Genomic DNA, 22,616 nt, shown 5'->3' with positions numbered 1-22,616 from the left:
TGTTTTTTTATGCGTATTTTGAACTTAAATCAATAAATATAGGTAGAGAGTTGAAATATTCATTTTTCTAAATTAATGGAAAGCGTGCGATCATCGTGCTTGGAACTTTCAATGTCTTTAAAGCTAAGCAGTCATTAGAGTAGCATGTGATAGTTTTGGTGATCTTGACAATTTCTTTCTTTGACAATTAATTATTATGGAAAAGTATAATATGATCCAAGATAATATTCGGTCATATTGTAGGTTACCCTAGAGTAATTTATATACTTTTTTTTTTCATGTTAATTTTTTTTTAATATATGTCATTGACTTTCGTCCAATTGTCCAGGTTCTTCTAATTTTAAGCTGATGATTTTTTAAATGTTTTAAGCGTATCCTATGGAGAGGGCCAAGTGGCGGGTCGGCACATGTCGTAGATGGTTGAAGTAGCGTGTAATGTGGAAGGGACACATGTACTGACAAATGTAGGTCAAAAGTAACAGCAATATGGATTATGTATAGGGAAAAGTATATTTAGAGCGAGGCATTAAATAACTAAATTTAATCCTACCACAAAAATTTCATTAAAATGGTTGTTTTGATGTCCAAATATTTTTAAATTGATCATCTAGACATCAAGATGCATAGACATAAGAAAAAAATGCATTGAAAGTTATGAAAATAGTGTCTTTTGTAATACATTTTTGGACCGTCAAATTTTAAGTTTTCATAAATATATCGATATGCATTATTTTTTAAGCTTTAAAATTTATAAATAAGTATAAAAATATATTTTAAGGCTATCACAAAGATTTCCAATATTAAATCCACATTTCTTGACACTATTTGAAGGTAGGCTCTAATTTGATTGTTTAGAGCCTATGCTCTATACAAACTGCACACTTACATATGGAAAAGTTTATATAGAGGGGAGGCTCTAAACAATCAAATTGAAGTATATCACAAAAAATTCACTATAAGAGGTTGTTTTTATGCCCAAATATCTTCAAATTGAACATCTCGACATCAAGATCTATGGATATGAGAAAAAAAAAAAGATTTCAAGTTTTGGAAATAGTTTGTTTTGTTACAAATTTTTGAACAGTCAATTTTCAAGATTTTTAAGTTTTCATAGATATGTTGATCTACACTATTTTTTAAGCTTAAAACCTTATAAATAAAGCTGAAAATATATTTTAAGGCTATCATAACGATTTTCAATATGGAAACCATGTCTCAACGCTATTTGAAGGTAGGCTCTAATTTGATTGTTTAGAGCCCAGGCTCTATACAAACCACACCCTATATATAAGAAAAATGAGGAAAATGAGTTATGTAATTAAATCGATGATTTGGTTATGGTTTTCAGCCACTAAGGAAGGGAGGGGGGGGGCAAATCTCAGCATTCTCATTATGCTTGGAGGTAGGAGTTGTCGTCCCAATTCATTTTGGTCACCACCGTTGGTAGGTACTTTGAAGCTTAACTTTGATGATAGTTCCCTAGGTAATCCAGTTATTGCAGGTATTGGTGGGGTGCTCAGAAATGGATGAGGTAATGTTATTTTTTCTTTTGCTGGTCCCATTGGTTGTGCTACTGCTAATAAGGCTGAACTAAGTGCAGTGTATCATGGGTTGAAAATTTTCAAGGAGATGAATTGTAGGGATTCTGTTTGGATTGAAGGTGACACCTTGATCGAAGGCGACTCCTTGAATGTAATAAAGGGAGCAGTGGATGCCTTGGGAATTGCGTTCACTTTGGCTTAGGGTTATGGATATCTCTCCCTGTATCAAAGTTTTTTTTTATCATGTTTACCCGTGAAGCTAATTCTTTAGCTGATGTATTGGCAAATGGGGGGGGGGGCTTCTCTCTTTGGTTATTTTTTATTCTATAATTGGTTTCTAGAGATTAATAAAAGATCGAACATTTGTCAACAAAAAAAAAATTGATTTGATAGGGCTGTAGCCCTATCAAAATTAGTAATCCTCACCTCATAACTTATTGAAAATTGCAATTGAAGCGTTAAAAAACCTTTACATATTGTATCTTGGCTTGAAAATTGCAATTGAATTATTAAAAAATCTTTATATGTCCTATCTTGGCTTGAACATTTGGGTGGTGAAAAAAAATAGGATTTTAAGCTCTAAAAACAGTGTATATTGTAAAAAATTATCTAGATCGTCTATTTTGTTATAAAAATAAGTGTTCAAATATCCGAAAGATTTGTATCATTTGCGAGTTTCAAATTTCATTGTCGGTGATGGAAGTTGATTTTAAAGCGATAGACAGTTCTGTTGCCAAAAGTGTTTTCTAGACGAAGATTTGAGATGAGGCTTTCTTTTGTTTTCATAAAGCCTAGGCCTTGTAGCAACCTCATAGAAATAAGAGATGCACTTTCCATAACGCCTATGATTTATTGGAAAAAAAGAGAAAACAATAGAGCCTCACTTTGAAGGAAACTGGTTTGATAGGGCTTTCACCCTATTCAAATAAGTGAAGCCTCACCTCATAACTCATTGAAAATTGCAATTTAAGCATTGTAAAACCTTTATATCATTCATCGCGGCTTAACCATTATGATTGTAGAAAAAAAAAAGGATTTCAAGCTTTAAAAATAGTATATATTGTAACAAATGATCTAAACCGTCATTTTAAAATAAGTGTTCATAGATTCGCAAGATTTGTACCAATTTTTAAGTTTCAAATTTTATTGTTGGTGTTGAAAATTGAATTTAGAGCCACCATAGTTATCTCCAGATGAGAATTTGAGGCGAGGCTTTATTTTATTTTCATAAAGCCTAGGCCTTATAGAAACTTCATCCCACTAAACCTCATTCGGCAAATACTTTGGGGTGTTTTAAAATCTATCTCCACTACTGGTTATAAAATTTGTAGTTCAAAAAATGGTATAGATCTTGGGGATCTGTAAACACTTATTTTTAGGATGAAATGGATGGCCTAGATAAAGTGTTACAGTATATATATATGCTAATTTTAGTACTTGAAGTCTTGATTTTCACAATCATAATGGTGAAGACCAAGATGTTTGATTTGAAAGTTTTCATACTCCAAAACTCCAATTTTAGATAAGCTTTGAGGTGACGCTTTACCTATTTTGTTAGGATTTATGGATGCAGCTCCTGCAAGAGTCATGAAGCCTCTTTCTCTTTGCTACTTGGATAGCATCCCGAGTGTGATCGTAGTCCATCTTTCATGTCACGTCGCGAATCATGGACTTATGGTCACTGAAGATCATCATGTACCCTCATTGCATGGGGTTGCATCTCAAAAGAGTTCTTCAATCAAGCTGCTCCCTTTTGTGGCCGTACAACTAGTGCCACACATTTGAGTTCTATGGGTGAAAAAAATTATAGTATGTTGTTCGAGTTGGCCCGTCAAACACCAGTAGTTACTCCCACTGGAATGTTGAGTTTATCTGGATCTCCTATAATAGAATGCATGTAAATCTGAATATCCAAGTAATTGAAATAATTGTGGGACTGTTGAAGCGCCCACTCAATTATAACACATATAATATGTATTTTCTCAGCATTCTCATGCCTATGTCATGAAGTAGTATAACAAGCCTTATGAGAAAAAAAAAAAAAACTCAATGCCCGTTGGTTTTGCCATATGCAAAACTTTCTTAAACCATAAAGGTTCAACCACACTAATCTCTTGGTAGTAAACCACACAAACCAAGTTATCTTATCCACACAATATGTGTCAAAGAGGCCTACCAAGACGGCCTTCTCTATAGTTCATGGTATTAGGTAATCGATGATTCCAACAAACTAACTCACAAGACATATGATCGATACTAAAAAATATGAGTCATGACATATGGGTGTTTAAAACTATAGTATAGACAAAAGACACTTTCTCCTATCTTTATAAAATACTTTCAAGACTCGATGTTTTTCCTTTTTATCATAACTCTTGATTTGGTATATTTTCACAAGCAATAGTTAGAAAATAACATGAAGGTTTGAATGATTTTCTATAAAGAGTTAGTGGACCTCGCAAGTTTAAGGGGTTTTCTCAAAACTATAACTATTGACCTAGGTTTTTTTGCTTAAGAGGTCCAATCTTCTTTCAAATGAACGTATTCAGTCTTCAAAATCAATTTACCATATACACCTTTGCTTATTTATTAAGTTATGTAACAGCCAACAAACATAAATCTATCTTACGATTTTATCCAAAACGAAACACGACTAAAAGTTGTTTATCAAAATCTAACAAATATACAGATATTTTCTCGGCAAATATTTGGAGACTTTAACATGAGATCCTCAACATATGCAACACACCATATCACCATAAATTATCGAGAGGATGGTCAACAATATCGGGTTCCATTGAAACACTCCAAATATGCTACATATTTGATTGAGTCATATCCATATCTCATGTTTGATATTTAGGTCCATAGATCTTGATCAAACTACATCTCCATGTATTTTACTACCTTAATTAGTTCATACAATCACAAAGAGGCTCAAAAACACTTGGTATTAAAAAACTGGCTCTTTTAAACTTGTTAGTCCCTATCAACTAATGTCCATACAATACATACATATGTACAAAACTAGCCAAGTTATAAATGAAGCATAAAGAATGATAAATAAATTAATGAATCCTCTTTATTTATATGACCTTACCATGCAATGTGGGATAGATTTCATACCTCGTAGTGTATGGTACCGGGGCTTACTTGATCTTGGATTTTCTTACTAACGAATTTTGGTAGTATTCGGAGAGCACACAACTGATGGAGAATCACATGGTCATCAAAGTGTCCATCTTTTCGGTCTTTGGATTTTCCCCTTTTTATACCATGAAAAAACACTCTTCTTCATGCCATCACTCCAAAAATCACAATTTCAATTCTCTTTTCGATCTTTAGAGTTTCTATACGGCCACTGTCTCTTTACATATCGCTTCACTATGAATATGCTTTTACATGTATTGTGTTTCTACTATTTTTTACAGTTCCCAGATTGAGCACCCTTCATATAGAGTGTCATGTCTCTCCAATATTGTATTAACTCTCTCTGAGTTTTACTGTTATAAACCATACTCATGACACACTATAAAACTTGAACGAGTCCTAAAAAGGCATCTATTATGAGCAATACAAAGATGCGCCTTAACAAATATTTTTTCTTGAGACCATTTTTGTTGCAAACTAGACTCAAAACTAAAACTAAACATTATGGTGTGAATCCCAAATAGTATTTTTCTACATGGAAGTAAATAAGTGACATTCATGTCATAAAATATGTTATACTGCAGAATTCTAAGATAAACTCTATCTTGTAAAATTATATTTTCTCTCGATCCACTTGGAGTTTCCCTTTTAAACTTCTTTTATTCAAAAGTAGACACAAAAGGGCAGTAATTATCTTTCTGCGAACCTCATATCCCATTGTTAAGTAGACTTGTCAAAAATGGATATTTACATCTCAAACAAACACACCAAACCGCATAAATTCAGGATGACTTTTTTCCAATAAAGAAATATTTTTCTTTATTTCCCATGGATATTTCTCTCTCAAATAATTATTTTTAGATAGTGGACTCAAAATAGCACCTTAAGAACTCAGTGTGGACCTCAAAACATTATGTTAACAATAGAAATAAAATCATGACATTCATATCACTGAAACAGTTTTCATTGTAGAAAACAACACTTGCACATACTTCAATAAAAGGACCATATCTTTCAAACCGCAAGTGATTTCTTCATAAATTTTTTTTTTTTTTTAAAGTAAACTCAATTTGATGAATTACAGGAAAATATAACTGAGAAATATAATTATTTTCATGGTGAAAAATTTCACAGAATTCAATGTACAGTTCCTGAATTTCGCAGGTTCAGAATTGACACCTCTTAATGATGAGTCCATAACACTCAATTCCCCGTAATCTCCTACTGAAATTTTGTAAGAAGATCTTACTCTAAAAAACATAAGTATCGTTGCGGTATATATTAGAGAAATATCTCTTCTTCTTATTCATATCAGTGCTCCAAAACAATACAGGAAACCCTATTCTGCAGAGTACATTTGCGGCATAGGAATCATGCCAATAATCATTTCAGAGGTTTCCCATAGGACAACAAAGCCATTGTCTTTCAAATGTCTGGCTTTTAACTCATAAAAATAGTGAAACAAAAGAGATATGGTAGCATGAAACCTCACTTTGATACCAATGAAAGTTAGGCAAGGTGATCTAGCATAATGTATATAGTTTTTAATTTTTTTTCTTTTCACCGACTAGAACACTTACAATGTCCAAATACAATAAAACTCTATTGAAATAAACAAATAAATAACCAAAAGTAGTTCTGACATGCTGCTATTAATTACAACATCATTTATTCAATAAATAAAACCAAAACAATGCTTATGAGAAATAAAATCTAGCAAACCACAAAGCAAGATACGAGAGGATTACCTCAACCGGACTTAGTACACCTCACACTGGGTCTCCTCCTCTAATGGTGTACGGATCAATAGTCTAGCTCAGATCTTAGAAAGATGGGCAACTCCGACCTCATCAAAGGATAACCCATAAATCTTCATCGGTGGCCAGGTAATAGGGTTTTTCAACTCGATTGACCTAGCACGTCAAACGAAATCTGAGTATCGGCAAGCATTTACCTATCTCGATTTCTCCCTTTATCCCTCAAGATCATATTCCCTCGGTCCCTCAAGACCATATTCTCTTGGTCTTTCAGAATCATTCCCCCACTGAAGTTGTTTGTTCGGGTATATCAGATATTGATTACATGCTTTCGTAAGGCCTTTAATGGCACAAAAGTTCAGCACATTCAATGACTCAATTATTCATCATCAAACATTCACGAACCTTGACATGTGTACACCCTATGCCCATCCTTACATATTAGCATAGCACTCTCAAACAAGAGCTTCGTAAAGGAGAAACAACACAAGAAAATTTTATTTTAAAAAAAAACAAATCAAGGAAATTTCATCAGTCATAGAATCATTCTAAAATGATACATGAATGACATTTCCTCAGTAGTGGATAACGGTTACATTGTAGTGCTCTATAGCGTTCAGAGTTGTTGTTTCGTTGGAGTAGGTTTGTTTAACACCATAAGCATGAGCCAGGCAGAAGGCTCTGATCCCTCCAATAATCGACAACTCCCTCACCTTAAGCGGAACTAGATTCCTCCCCATCACAATGAGAGTGCTACCTTTGAACTTGCCATCTGTGAATACTAAGTTGTGGGACTCGAACAAACTGAGCTCGGTTTGGGATGTGAAAGCATACAGGCCTTGTGCCTGACCAATAACCTTGGATGTGAGCTTCGGTCCTTCGGACAAGGGATCGTCAATAACAACAACCTCGCCAAAGAGAGTGGGCACGGCATTTGCCGTGTTGGCTTTGGCCACGGTCACTGACGTAGGCTTCTTTGCGACATGGAGGTCATGTAAGTAGGAATCAAAGCAGCTCACTTTTGGTTCACCTAGGCCTAGCTGTGCTTGGCAAATGGGCATGGAGGAGAAGAAGAGCAACAATGAGGCCATGCAGGTGGCTAATGCTTCGTTCCCTCTCATCTTGGATTCAATGAGATGTTTGATGAAGGTAGTTTCTTTTATACATGGCCCGGTCTGAAAACTCCTTGGTAATATCTGTGAAAAACCTTACCTTAAAAAAAAACAAAACAAGTATTTGGGAAAAACCTTATTGCCAGGTTATGTTGGTGGATGGCGTGATGAACTAGAAAAGAAGGGTCTTTTTGCAATTGTTTCACTTGGAATTGCCGTTCAAATATTTGGGGAAAGCCCTCATTTGATTTGGGATATGCTAGTTATTATATCTTTCTTTGATTTTGATGTTGTTATTATATTCTTTATTTTATGTGTGTGGTTTTGCTTATAGCCTAGGCTCTAAACAATCAAATTAGAGCCTACTTCAAATAGTGTTGAGAAATGTGATTTCAATATTGGAAATTTCTGTGATAGTCTTAAGATATATTTTCATATTTATTTATAAAGTTTAAAGCTTCAAAATATCTTGAAAATTGAAGGTCCAAAAATGCGTTACAAAATATACTATTTTCAAGACTTGAAATCCATTTTTTTGTCATGTCTAGATATCTTGATGTTGAGATGATCAATTAGAAGATATTTGGGCATCAAAGCAACATCTTCCAATGAAATTTTTGAGATAGGCTTTAATTTGATTGTTTAGAGCCTTGGTTCTATAGACTTTTCCCTTACGGGGAATAATGTGGTCGTGCCTTAATAATTGAAGCCTTTAGATGCAAAACACTTGTCTTGACCATCCTGCCCTCCTCCGTTTAGTAGCAATATTTTTCTCAAACGTGTAAAACCGAACTAAAAAGAAGAGGAAGTAGAAACATGTAATTAATGGATGGAAAAAGTTTATATAAGGATGCAACCTTATAATGTACAACTACGGATGCAGCTCAAAAATCCATAAAAAAAGGTAGTTTTAATGTTGAAAAACCCTTTAATTGATCATCTCGGCATCGACATGTATGACCATGAAAAATACAAAGATTTTAAGTCTCAGAAATGGTGCATTTTATAACATAGTATCTGCACCGTCAATTTTTAAGATTTTCATATGTCTATAGATCTACTTGATTTTAATCATTTTAAAATTTAAAATTTTATAATTAGATATAAAAATAAAATTTTAAAATAATCTTAAAAACATTTTATATCAAAATTATATATCATGATAAAATTTGAAGGTGCACCTTACCTCTACAGCTACGGATGCATCCGTATGCAATTAGCACCATTAATGGATATGTATGGGTGGGATGTAAGATTAAAGATACACTGTAGAGAGAAAAACCTATCATTGGGCAAGTGGCATCTAGTGGCGAGCAATATTTTTGGCACAGCTCTTATTGTCGAGTCGTGATTTTGATGGTTTAAAGTACACAACATGCTATAATTTTTTTTATGTTTTTTACATGTCATTTTAGATGAAACTGGGGCATATGTAGTTTTCAGTGGGTACGCTGTTACAAAAACCCCTCTTATAAAATAAAATAACCAAAGTGCCCCCAACAATTTTAAGGGGTACCTGGTTATTTTAGTTTATTAGAATCATTTATTTTTTATTTTTAGATAGTGAATCTTATTGATAACTACACGTCCCAAATATATAAAAAACTAAAGAAAGAGACCGTGCTTAATTGGTTAACGCTCGGTGATTTGTACCACATGTATCAATTTGAAGAATCAAAATGGTGGTATTTTTGAAATAAAAAAAAGGTAAAAAGGCTATATACGTAAAATTGAAGAAATTCTTTAACAACACCAATTTAGGGGTTAGTAGCTTAAATTTTTCAAACCAAAAAACGCATCCTTAATAAAAAATCGATACAATGCGGCATATTCTAGGAGCCCAAACTATGTAGTTGAATAAATCTTTCTCTATATGTTACGGGTCGAGGGTTCCTCCTTCTGCTTCTCCTTCTTCAAACTCCGATTTGTACTGTTCATATAAAAATGTCTGATCAACGATAGAACTTGATCCAATTTGGATTATATGTAATGGATTCCTTCGTTCGAACCGAAAAAGCAATGATCAGTATAAAAAAAATAAAAAGGCTATACACGTATAATTGAGGAAATTGTTTTAACAACACTAATTTAGGGGTTAGTAGCTTAAATTTCTCAAACAAAAAGAACACATCCTTAATAAAAAAATTGTAAACTATCGAGCACTCCAAATATTCAATAAATGATAATGAGACCCCCTGATGATAAAAGGCAACACGGCTAACTTGATGAGACTTTGTCCTATGGAGCATAGAGGATTAAGATTTAAGGGCTTTTTGTGGTCCCTAGTCTTCTTCATTCCCCTCAAGAAAGATGTCTTCGAGGCAAAATTGCATCCATCGCGATTCTCATCAATCAAGTAATGCCACACCACAAATTACAACATTTATTGATGAATCTGAAGAAAGATATTGGTAGACAAGAACCCCTTTTATCATAAAAAGCTAGCAATGGATCACAGTGATTTTGATTTTGGAGATCAAAACAACATCTTTTAGTCTAAGTTTGATTTTGGATCTTGAAGATCCCAATTCACATTTGGCTTTATATATAGAGGCCCGATTTCATAGTTACACGCGTAAAATTGAAAGTTGAAAATTGAAATGAAATTCTTTAATTACACTAATTTAAGGCATATTAGCGTAAATTTCTCAAAAATAAAAAATTCTTAATAAAAAAAATATGTAAACGATCGAGGCCCAAACATTTAATTAATGATGATGATATACCCGGACGATGATAAAGGCAAGACGGCTAACTTAATGAGATGCTATGTCTTTTTGTCCAAATATTAAAACATTAATTGATAAATTTTACCAAAATTGGTAAACAACAATCCTTTTTATCTCATACATGCTGAATTTGTTATTCTCTCCAAAAAGAATTTGCGCCATAGCTGACAACACCAGTGAAATAAGAAGCTAGTAATGGATCACAGTGACATTATACTCCACAGTCAATGAGCCGGTGGCCAACAAAATGGTCCGGAGTTGTGCATAGCCCTGAGCCAGTCTGAAAGCTCCATTTCCACCCACCACAGACATCTCCCTCACATCCTGCAGTATCGGGTTCCTTCCGACCACCGTGAGCGTGCTTCCATTGAATTCGCCATCCGTGAACACAAAGTTGAGGGCCATGGTGACGCTTAACTCTGTCTGAGAAGAAACTACTTCAATTCCCTGTACCGTGCCGATCAGCTTCGAAGTGAGGTTGGGGCCTTTTGTTAGTAGGTCGTCATGCACGTAGATGCTACCGAAGCTAGTCGGTGAGGCCTGGGTGCTATTCAATTCGGCCACGAGTACGGATGTGGGGTTTGGTCCGGTGAGCACTCCTTGGAAGTAGAAGTGGAGGTGGCTCACCTTGGGTTGGCCTATGCCTTGCCTCTCTCTCCAGTCATCTGACATGGAGGTGGCTATGTCCATGAAGAAAAGCAGCAACAAGGCGAATGCCATGGTCGGTGCTCCTCTCATCTTTCATATATCTTGAATTGAGTTGCAGAGAGACAATCCCCACTGTCCTCACAGTTTTATTAGGTTGACCTTAATGAGGACTTTGCATGAATAAAATAAGGCCACGCATATGGTGGTCCCAGGAGACCTTGTAAAATGCTGAAATAAAAATAAGGAAAAAGTTTGTAGTCCCAGGAGACCTTGTAAAATGATCAAATAAAAATAAGGAAAAATTTTATAGTCTCAGGAGACCTTGTAAACTGCTCAAATAAAATAAGGAAAAAGTTTATATAAAGCCGAGGCTCCAAACAATCAAATTAGAGCCCCCCTCAAAACTTTCACTAGAAAAGGTTGTTTTGATGCCCAAATATCATCAAATTGATCATCTCGGCATCAAGATGCATGGAAATCAGAAAAGAACGGATTTCAAATTGTGGAAATTGTGCATATTGTAACGCATTTTTGGACCATCAATTTTCAAGATTTTCAAGTTTTTATAGATCTGTTCGATATACACTATTTTTGAAGCTTTAAATTTTATAATTAAATATGAAAATATATTTTAAGGCCATCAGAAAGATTTTTAATATTGAAACTACAGTTCTCGACCCTATTTGTAGGTGCGCTCTACTTTGATTGTTGAGAGCCTCAGCCCATATATGGTGCTCCACCGAGTAACAGCAATCGGTTGGGATAATTTTCAAGATTTCATATCATCTCTTATATACCATGAACAACTTTGAAAGAAAGTTTTGAGTCTGTAAAACTATAGATTTGATTGTTGCCTCAGTAGACAATCTAGATTTATCATCGAGGGGAAATTGATACGGTACATTCTTTTAAGCTCCATTCCCCCATGGCCATTTTTCCATGTAAGGTACACAATAATCACCATTAGAGCCTTTTCCTAACTGTATGAAATTAGCTATACAAATTCAGATCTGCTATTTTGTTCTATGAAGGGCTATATCCTCAGTGTGACCATAAATCCGCAGATCTTTTTTTACTATTTCTAACCTTATCTTTTTAGTTATGCCCCTTATCCTTTTTTAGCCTTCTACTTGAAACAACTCTCACCTCTTTATAATTGTTATACTTCTACTTGAAACAACTCTCACCTCCTTATAATTATTATACTAGGTCTGTGTTGCACATAACCAGCCCACCTAAGTCTACTATCTCTCATTTTATCGTCTATTGAAGCCACACCTAAGTCTAATTTCTCTCATCTTATCGCCTATTGAAGTTATACCTAAGTTCTCCCGAATATATTTATTTCGAATTTTGTCCCTTCTTGTCTTGTCACTCATCCATCTCATTATCCTCATCTCAGCTACACTCATCCAATGGATATATTGTTGCTTGACGTTCCAACATTCTACTCACAGTTGTCTATAAAACTTCTCCTTCAGCTTCATTGGTATGTGACGATCACATAAGGCTTTGGTTACACATAACCACTTTGTCCACTAGCTCTAATTCTATATGCGAAAGATTGTATATAATAACACCCCTTATGTCACAATAGATGAGAAATTTTATTATGGATTTTGTTCGCAATGATATATCCTCAACCACTTGATTTCGAATCTAATGGTCAGTAATGATTGTGACTTCCTTTTGTAAAAAATAAATAGTCTCATTGTATACATATCATTTTCTTTATTTGACAAATTAAATAGCTATTAAGCTATGGTAAAGTATAATATGATCCATATGATTAATATTTGATCATATTATAGGTTATTAAAAGAATACGTTTTATTGTAGTTTATCTTCTTAAATTTTTTGAATGTTAAAAATCTTTTCAGTTTTTGTTGACATTCGCCCAATCGCCCACGTTCCCCGATTCTCGTTGATGATTTTTATAGGTTTTAGCTCTTGAGTCTCGGACAGGTCATGCAAGTTGAGACAAACTTTATCTTCCTATACTTTATTCATTTTAGGTATCATGTGGAAGGGACAAACCTATTGAGAAACTTAGGTCCAATTGCCAAAGCAACTGCAATAAAAATAAATAAATAGTTAAGGGTATAGTTTATTGTGCGTCCCTAGATCAAAACAACGGATCGGGCCGACTAGTCGGTCCTGGCCCGATCTGGTTAGTCCACTCGATTCCAACTAGATCGCTGATTAGTGCCCGATTTTTTTTGAAAAAAATGCAATTTCGGTAAAAAAATTCCAAAAAACTCAAAAAGTCCCAAAAAATTGTAAAAATGTTTAAAATTAACATGCATTGTTTTTTTATATTATCACATAAAAAAAGAAAAAAATAAAAATCATAAGCAAAATTGGGTTTCGGAGAAAATGATTAGACACCTGAAGCATTACTTTTTTCAGTGATCAATATATAATAAATATATAATATTAATATGCAATCAATATATACTATACAATATAAATTAAATTAATAAAATAAAAATAAAAATATAATATAAAATATAATATGATATAATATTTTAAAATATTATAATAGTTCAACTCGAACCATGCTTTTTTTTGGGTATTTTAGAATTCAATTAAAAATATCAGTAAAATATAAAATTGTTCATCCCTTTGTGACAAATTTGATAAATTTCCATTCCTCTCATATCTGTGTCTATGTGTATGTCTATGTGCCCCTTGGGGGGTTGGTGGTGTAGGTATTAGATTGAAGATCAAATCAGATGAACAACGCAAAATTTTTATATCCCCCGAGTTGAGGGACCTGCGAGCTTGGCACCTTGTCGGGCCTGACCAACTTTGGTGCGTTTGAATCTACTCACCCAAGGCAGCAAACCTTGCAGTTAGCAAATAAAAAATTTGAAAGAGTATATAAAGTTTTAAGTAGAAAAATAGAAGAAGGAAAATTGTTTCATGCGAGCTGGACCGTATTTCTACATTATGGGGTCCAGAGGTATAAAGCATCCATCTTAAAGATGGATGCAAATAGATAGTCCATCGAAAAACAAGTCTAACTAACATGATATGCAACACACGATATCACCATAAATTATCGAGAGGATGGTCAACAATATCGGGTTCCAGTGAAACACTCCCAATATGCTACATATTTGATTGAGTCATATCCATATCTCATGTTTGATATTTAGCTCCATAGATCTTGATCAAACTACATCTCCATGTATTTTACTACCTTAATTAGTTCACACAATCACAAAGAGGCACAAAAACACTTGGTAATAAAAAACTAGCTCTTTTAAACTTTTTAGTACCTATCAACTAATGTCCATACAATACATACATATGTAAATGAAGCATAAAGGATGATAAATAAATGAATGAATCCTCTTTCTCTATATGACCTTACCATGCAATGTGTGATAGATTTCATACCTTGTAGTGTATGGTACCGGGGCTTACTTGATCTTGGATTTTCGTACTGACGAATTGTAGTAGCATTGGGAGAGCACACAACTGATGGAGAATCACTTGGTCATCGAAGTGTCCATTTTTTAGGTCTTTGGATTTTCCCCTTTTTATACCATGAAGAAATGCTCTTCTTCATGCCATCACTCCAAAAATCACAATTTCAATTCCCCTACCGATCTTTAGAGTTTCTATACAGCCACCGTCTCTTTACATATCCCGTCATTATGAATATGCTTTTACATGTATTGTGTTTCTACTGTTTTTTACAGTTCCTAGATTGAGCACCCTTCATATAGAGTGTCATGTCTCTCCTACATTGTATTACCTCTCTCTGAAGTTTTACTGTTATAAATCATACTCATAGCACACTATAAAACTTGAACGAGTCCTAAAAAGGCTTCTATGATGAGGAGTACAAAGATGTACCTTAACATGTCATATCTTTCGACTTACTACAAAATAGAACATGAGCATCCCATGAAAAATTTATGGTATCCCTCATCGCACAAAGAGTTTGTCTTTGAAAGTTTTTGAGTATGAAAGTAGACTCAAAATCAATATTTAGTGTCATCGCCAAATCACACCATCTAATGACTCTTTTAATTAGTGACATTCACATCAGAATACAGTTTTCATAGAACAAAATCAGGTTGTGCACCTCTCAATATAATAATTATTTCTCTCAATTAGCAAATATTTTTTCCCGAGACCATTTTTATTGCAAACTAGACTCAAAACTAAAACTAAACATTATGGTGTGAATCCCAAATAGCATTTTTCTACATGGAATTAAATAAGTAACATTCATGTCATAAAAAATGTTAAACTGCAGAATTCTAAAATAAATACTGTCTTGTAAAATTATATTTTCTCTCTATCCACTTGGAGTTTCCCTTTTAAACTTCTTTTATTCAAAAGTAGACACAAAAGGGTAGTAATTATCTTTCTGTAAGCCTCATATCCCTTTGTTAAGTAGACTTGTCAAATATGGATATTTACATTTCAATCAAACATACCAAACCGCAGAAATTCAGGATGACCTTTTTCTAATAAAGAAATATTTTTCTTTCTTTCCCATGGATATTTCTCTCTCAAATAATTAATTTTAGATAGTAGACTCAAAATAGCACCTTAAAAACTCAGTGTGGACCTCAAAACATTATGTTAAGAATAGAAATAAAATCATGACATTCATATCACTGAAACAGTTTTCGTTGTAGAAAACAACACTTGCTCATACTTAAATAAAAGGATCATATCTTTCAAACCCCAAGGGATTTCTTCATAAAATTATCTTTTTTTTAAAGTAAACTCAATTTGATGAATTACAGTAAAATATTACTAAGAAATAAAATTATTTGCACGGTGGAAAATTTCATAGAATTCAATGTACAGTTCCTGAATTTTGCAGGTTTAGAATTGACACCTCTTAATGATGAGTCCATAACACTCAAATCCCCGTAATCTCCTACCTAAATTTTGTAAGAAGATCCTACTCTAAAAAACATACGTATCATTGCGGTATATATTAGAGAAATACCTCTTCTTCTTATTCATATCAATGCTCCAAAACAAGAGAGAAAACCCTATTCTACAGAGGACATTTGCGGTATAGGAATCATGCCAGTAATCATTTCAGAGGCTTTCCATTGGACAACAAAGCCATTGTCTTTCAAATATCTGGCTTTTAACTCATAAAAATAGTGAAACGAAAGAGATATGGTAGCATGACACCTCACTCTGATACCGAAGAAAGTTAGACAAGGTGATCTAGCACAATGTATATAGTTTTTAATTTTTTTTCTTCTCACCGACTAGAACACTTACAAATGTCCAAATACAATAAAACTCTACTGAAATAAACAAATAAATAACCAAAAGTAGTTCTGACATGCTGCTATTAATTACAACATCATTTATTCAATAAATAAAACCAAAACAATGCTTATGAGAAATAAAATCTAGCCAACCACAAAGAGAGATAATAGAAAATTACCTCAAACGGACTTAGTACACTCCATACTGGGTCTCCTCCTCTAATGGTGTACGGATCAATGATCTAGCTCAGATCTTTGAAAGATGGGCAACTCCGACCTCATCAAAGATAACCCATAAATCCTCATCGGTGCCCTGGTAATAGGGGTTTTCCAACTGGATTGACCTAGCACGTCAAGCGAAATCTGAGTATCGGCAAATAGCATTTGCCTATCTCGGTCCCTCCCTTTGTCCCTCAAGATCATATTCCCTTGGTCCCTCAAGACCATATTCTCTTGGTCTCTCTGAATCATTCCCCCGCTAACGTTGTTTGTTCAGGCATATCAGATGTTGATTACATGCTTTCGTAAGGTCTTTAATGGCATAAAAGTCCAGCACACTCAATGACTCAATTATTCTTCATCAAACATTCATGAACCTTGATATGTGTACACCCTATGCCCATCCATACATATTAGCATGGCACTCTCAAACAAGAGCTTTGTAAAGGAGAAACAACACAAGGAAATTTTATTTAAAAAAAAACAGCTCATGGAAATTTCATCAGTCATAGAATCATTCTAAAACGATACATGAATGACATTTCCTCAATAGTGGATAACGGTTACATTGTAGTGCAGTATAGCATTCAGAGTTGTTGTATCTATGGAGTAGGTTTGTTTAAGACCCTAACCACGACCCAAACGGAAGGCTCCGGTACCTCCAATAATTGACAACTCCCTCACCTTAAGCGGAACTAGATTCCTCCCCATCACAATGAATGTGCTACCTTTGAACTTGCCATCTGTGAATACTAAGTGGTGGGACTCGAACATTCTGAGCTCAGTTTGGGATGTAAAAGCATACAGGCCTCGTGCCTGACCAATAACCTTGGATGTGAGCTCCGGTCCTTCGGTCAAGGGGTCGTCAATAACGACGACCTCGCCAATGAGAGTGGCCGAGGCATTTTTCATGTTGGCTTTGGCCACGGTCACTGCCATAGGCTTCTCTACGACAAGGACGTCATGTAAGTAGAAATCAAAGCAGCTCACTTTTGGTTCACCTAGGCCTAGCTGTGCTTGGCAAATGGGCATGGAGGAGAAGAAGAGCAACAATGGAGCCATGCCGGTGGCTAATGCTTCGTTCCCTCTCATCTTGGATTCAATGAGATTGTTGATGAAGGTAGTTTCTTTTATACATGGCCCAGTCTGAAAACTCCTTGGTAATATCTGTGAAAGACTTTACCTCAAAAAAAAAATAGAACAAGTATTTGGGAAAAACCTTATTGCCAGGTTGTGTTGGTGGATGGCATGATGAACTAGAAAAGAAGGGTTATCTTGCAATTGTTTCACTTGTAAAGAAGGGTCTTCTTGCAATTGTTTCACATGTAATTTCCGTTCAAATATTTGGGGAAAATCCTTATTTGATTTGTGCTAGTTATTATATCTTTCTTTGATTTTGATGTTGTTATTTTATTCTTTACTTTATGGGTGTGATTTTGAACAATCAAATTAGATCCTACTTCAAATAGTGTTGAGAAATGTAATATCAATATTGGAAAGCTCTGTGATAGCCTTAAGCTATATTTTGACATTTATTTATAAAATTTAATGTTTCAAAATATCTTGAAAATTGACAGTCCAAAAATATGGTACAAAATATACTATTTCCAAAACTTGAAATCTATTTTTTTCTCATGTCCAGGCATCTTGATGTTGAGATGATCAAGTTGAAGATATTTGGGCATCAAAATAACATCTTCCAACGAATTTTTTGAGATAGGCTCTAATTTGATTGTTTAGAGCCTAGGTTCTATCGACTTTTCCCTTACAGGGAATAACATGGTAGTGCCTTAATAAATGAAGCCTTTAGATGCAAAATACTTTTCTTGACCCTCCTGCCTCCCCCGTTTAGTAGCAATATTTTTCTCAAACGTGTAAAACCCAACCAAAAAGAAGAAGAACTAGAAACATGGAATTAATGGGTGGAAAAAGTTTATATAAAGATGCAACCTTATAATGTAAAACTACGGATGGACCTCAAAAATCCATCGAAAAAGGTAGCTTTAATGTTGAAAAACCCTTTAATTGATCATCTCGGCATCGAGATGTATGACCATGAACAATACAAAGATTTTAAGTCTCAGAAATAGTGCATTTTACAACATATTATCTACACCGTCCATTTTTAAGATTTTCATATGTTTATAGATCTACTTGATTTTAACTATTTTTAAAATTTAAAATTTTATAAAGAAATATAAAAATAAAATTTGGAAATAATCCTAAAAACGTTTTATATCAAAATTATATATCATGATAAAATTTGAAGGTGCACCTTACCTCTACAGCTACGGATGCATCCGTATGCAAACAACACCATTAATGGGGAAAGGATTTAAGCATTTGCTTTAAATTTTATAATTAAATATGAAAATATATTTTAAAGCCATCACAAAGATTTTTAGTTTTGAAACTACAGTTCTCGACCCTATTTGAAGGTGCGCTTTACTTTGATTGTTGAGAGCCTCAGCCTATATATGGTGCTCCACCAAGTAACAGCACTCGGTTGGGAAAATTTTCAAGATTTCATATCATCTCTTATATACCTTGAACAACTTTGAAAGAAAGTTTTGAGTCAGTAAAACCCTAGATTTTATTGTTACCCCAGTAGACGATCTAGATTTATCATCGAGGGGAAATTGATAAGGTACAATCTTTTGAGCTACATCCCCCCATGGCCATTTTTCCATTTAAGGTACACAATAATCACCATTAGAGCTTTTTCCTAACTGTATGAAATTAGTTACACGAATTCAGATCTGCTATTTTGTTCTATGAAGGGCTATATCCTTAGTGTGACCATAAATCCCCATATCTTTTCTTACTATTTCTAACCATATCTTTTTAGTTCTGCCGCTTACCCTTTTTGAGCCTTCTACTTTAAACAACTCTCACCTCCTTATAATTGTTATACTAGGTCTGCATTGTATATAACTAGCCCACCTAAGTCTATTTTTTATCATCTTATCGCCTATTGAAGCCACACCTAAGTCTAATTTCTCTCATCTTATCGCGTATTGAAATCAAACCTAAGTTCTCTCGAATATATTCATTTCGAATTCTGTCCCTTATTGTCTTGTCACTCATCCATCTCAACATCCTCATCTCAGCTACGCGTATCCAATGAGTATATTGTTTCTTGACCTTCCAACATTCTGCTCCATAAAGAAAAACTGGTCTCACAGCTGTCTATAAAACTTATCCGTCAGTTTCATTGGTATGTGACGATCACATAAGGCTCTGGTTACACATAACCACTTTGTCCACTAGCTCTAATTCTATATGCGAAAGATTGTATATAATAACACCCCTTATGTCACAATAGTTGAGAAATTTTATTATGGATTTTGTCCCCAATGATATATCCTCAACCACTTGATTTTGAATCTAATGGTCAGTAATGATTATGACTTCCTTTTGTAAAAAATAAATAGTCGCATTGTATACATATCATTTTCTTTATTTGACAAATTAAATAGCAATTAAGCTATGGTAAAGTATAATATGATCCATATGATTAATATTTGATGATATTATAGGTTATTAAAAGAATAAGTTATATTGTACTTTATCTTCTTAAATTTTTTGAATGTTAAAAATCTTTTCAGTTTTCGTTGACATTCGCCCAGTCGCTCACGTTCCCCTAATCTCGTTGATGATTTTTATAGGTTTTAGCTCTGGAGTCTCGGAAGGGTCATGCACGTTGAGACGAACTGTATCTTCCTATACTTTATTCATTTTAGGTATCATGTGGAAGGGACAAACCTATTGAGAAACTTAGGTCCAATTGCCAAAGGAACTGCAATTTTGGTAAAAACAAATGAAATTTTGGTAAAAAAATTCCAAAAAACTCAAAAAATCCCAAAAAATTGTAAGAATGTTTAAAATTTACATGTATTCTCGTTTATATTATCACACAAAAAAAGAAATAAATAAATATCATAAGCATAATTGGGTTTCGGAAAAAATGATTAGACACCTGAAGCAATACTTTTTTCAGTGATCAATATATAATAAATATATAATATTAATATGTAATCAATGTATACTATATAATATAAATTAAATTAATAAAATAAAATTATAATATGTAATATAATATGATATAATATTAAAAAATATTATAATATTTCAACTCGAACCATGCTTTTTTTTGGGTATTTTAGAATTCAATTAAAAATATCAGTAAAATATAAATTTGTTCATCCCTTTGTGACAAGTTTGATAAATTTCCATCTCTCTCATATCTGTGTCTATGTGCCCCTCGGGGGGTTGGTGGTGTAGGCATTAGATTGAAGCTCAAATCAGATGAACAACGCAAAATTTTTATATCCCCCAAGTGGAGGGACCTACGGGCTTGGCACCTTGTCGGGCCTGACCAACTTTGTTGCGTCTGAGTCTACTCACCCAAGGCAGCAAACCATGCAGTTAGCAAATAAAAAATTTGAAATAGTAAATAAAGTTTTAAGTAGAAATATAGAAGAAGGAAAATTCTTTCATGCGAGTTGGACCGTATTTCTACATTATGAGGTCCAGAGTTATAAAACATCAATCTTATAGATGGATGCAAATAGATAGTTCATCTAAAAACAAGTTTAACTAACAGTCCAAATGTTTTCTTAATGATTATTATTTCTAGTTTTCAAATTGTTATTATTTTTTCATATTCATGATTTCCATGGTAAAGATTATATATTCTCTAAAAATTAGGATCAAGTTATATTTTAAAAAATATCTTTATTGCCAAGCTCGCATTTTTACAATATGCGGGCTAGCTGCGTAGAAATCATAAGCTGGCCACATTGAAACCGTGTGTCCATAGAAGAATAGGGAAAGAAAAAAAAGGAGAAATAAATAAAAAATGGTATAACAATGCATTTATCGGTCGATATTTAGAAAAAATCGCCGATTAAGTCACTAATCGGCTGATTTGTCCGATTAGTTGGCTGATTAGTACAATGAAAAAAAATTTCTTCATACATGACCGTTGGAATTGAGCCAGATTGGGATCGGCTAATGACTGATCCAAGTTAGTCGGCCGATTATTAAAAATGAGCTGATCTTTTAAACGTTGTGCTAGGGGTGGTAACGGGTCGGTAGGGTATGGGTTCAGCCAAACCTGGACTTGGAAAAATGATATGGGACCCGGACTTGGACCTGACCAAACCTGAATTCACTGAACCTAGACCCAAACCAAGAGCTAAATCTGAAAATATAGTGTGGGAGCCAGACTCAATCAGACCCTGACCTGAACTCAAACATGATCCGTCAGTTTTTTGGATACCCAATCCCAGATCAGGTCTACTACCCCTTGGGTCGTAGGTCCATTGCCACCCATACTGGGTGCATAAATCCGCCGCCCAATTTTTTTCATGGATTAGATATGAAAACATGCTCTATCAAGTAGATTGAAATGCATTTTTGGTTTCCTTTCATGATTTTGCAGCTAATAAGTTGGGGCAGATTTGATGAATTAAAATAAGGGAAAAGTTTATATAGATCCGAGGCTCTAAACAATCAAATTAGAGCCCACCTCAAATTTTTCACTAGAAAAGGTTTTTTTTTATGCCCAAATATCTTCAAATTGATCATTTCGAGATCAAGATGCGCGAACATGAGAAAAAAATAGATTTTAAGTTTTGTAAATAGTGTATTTTCTAACACATTTTTGGACCGTCAATTTTAAAGATTTTCATGTTTTTATAGATATATCGATCTGTACTATTTTTGAAGCTTTAAACTTTATGAATAACGATGAAAATATAATTTAAGGCTATCACAAAAATTTCCAATATTGAAACCACTTTTCTCGATACTATTTGAACGTAGGCTCTAATTTGATAGTTTAGAGCCTAGGCTCTATACAAACCATACCCTTAAAATAAGGGTGTGGTTTGTATAAGGCTGGGGCTCCAACAATCAAAGTAAAATGCACCTTCAAATAGTACCAAGAAATGTAGTTTCTATACTGAAAATGTTTGCGATAGCCTTAAAATATATTTTCATCTCTAATTATAAAATTTAAAGCATCAAAATAAGTGTAGATTTAGGAGATCTACGAAAACTTGACAATCTTGAAAATTGACGGTTAAAAAATACATTAGTTTCGAAACTTGAAATCCGTTTTTTTCTCATGTCCACGCATCTTGAGGTTGATTTGATCAATTTGAGGCATCAAAACAACCACTTATGGTGAAGTTTT

The 22,616-nt window shown here is 34.0% G+C and overlaps 3 pseudogenes; all 3 read right to left on the bottom strand.

Annotated features, from left to right (window-relative positions):
* Nucleotides 1-7,023: 7,023 nt before the first annotated feature.
* On the bottom strand, nucleotides 7,024-7,569 carry LOC148780606 (dirigent protein 21 pseudogene; annotated as a pseudogene).
* Nucleotides 7,570-10,478: 2,909 nt separating this feature from the next.
* Nucleotides 10,479-11,009, bottom strand: LOC148780605 (dirigent protein 22 pseudogene; annotated as a pseudogene).
* Nucleotides 11,010-17,041: 6,032 nt separating this feature from the next.
* Nucleotides 17,042-17,506, bottom strand: LOC148780604 (dirigent protein 21 pseudogene; annotated as a pseudogene).
* Between the last annotated feature and the right edge of the window lie 5,110 nt (nucleotides 17,507-22,616).

The sequence above is a fragment of the Amborella trichopoda genome, chromosome 9, assembly GCF_054954075.1.
Source record: "Amborella trichopoda isolate Santa Cruz 75 chromosome 9, AtrichopodaSantaCruz75HAP2 v2.0, whole genome shotgun sequence".
In the NCBI taxonomy this organism is placed as follows: Eukaryota; Viridiplantae; Streptophyta; class Magnoliopsida; order Amborellales; family Amborellaceae; genus Amborella; species Amborella trichopoda.
Note: the sequence above shows the minus strand (reverse complement) of the source record. Positions and strands in the feature narration are given on the sequence as shown.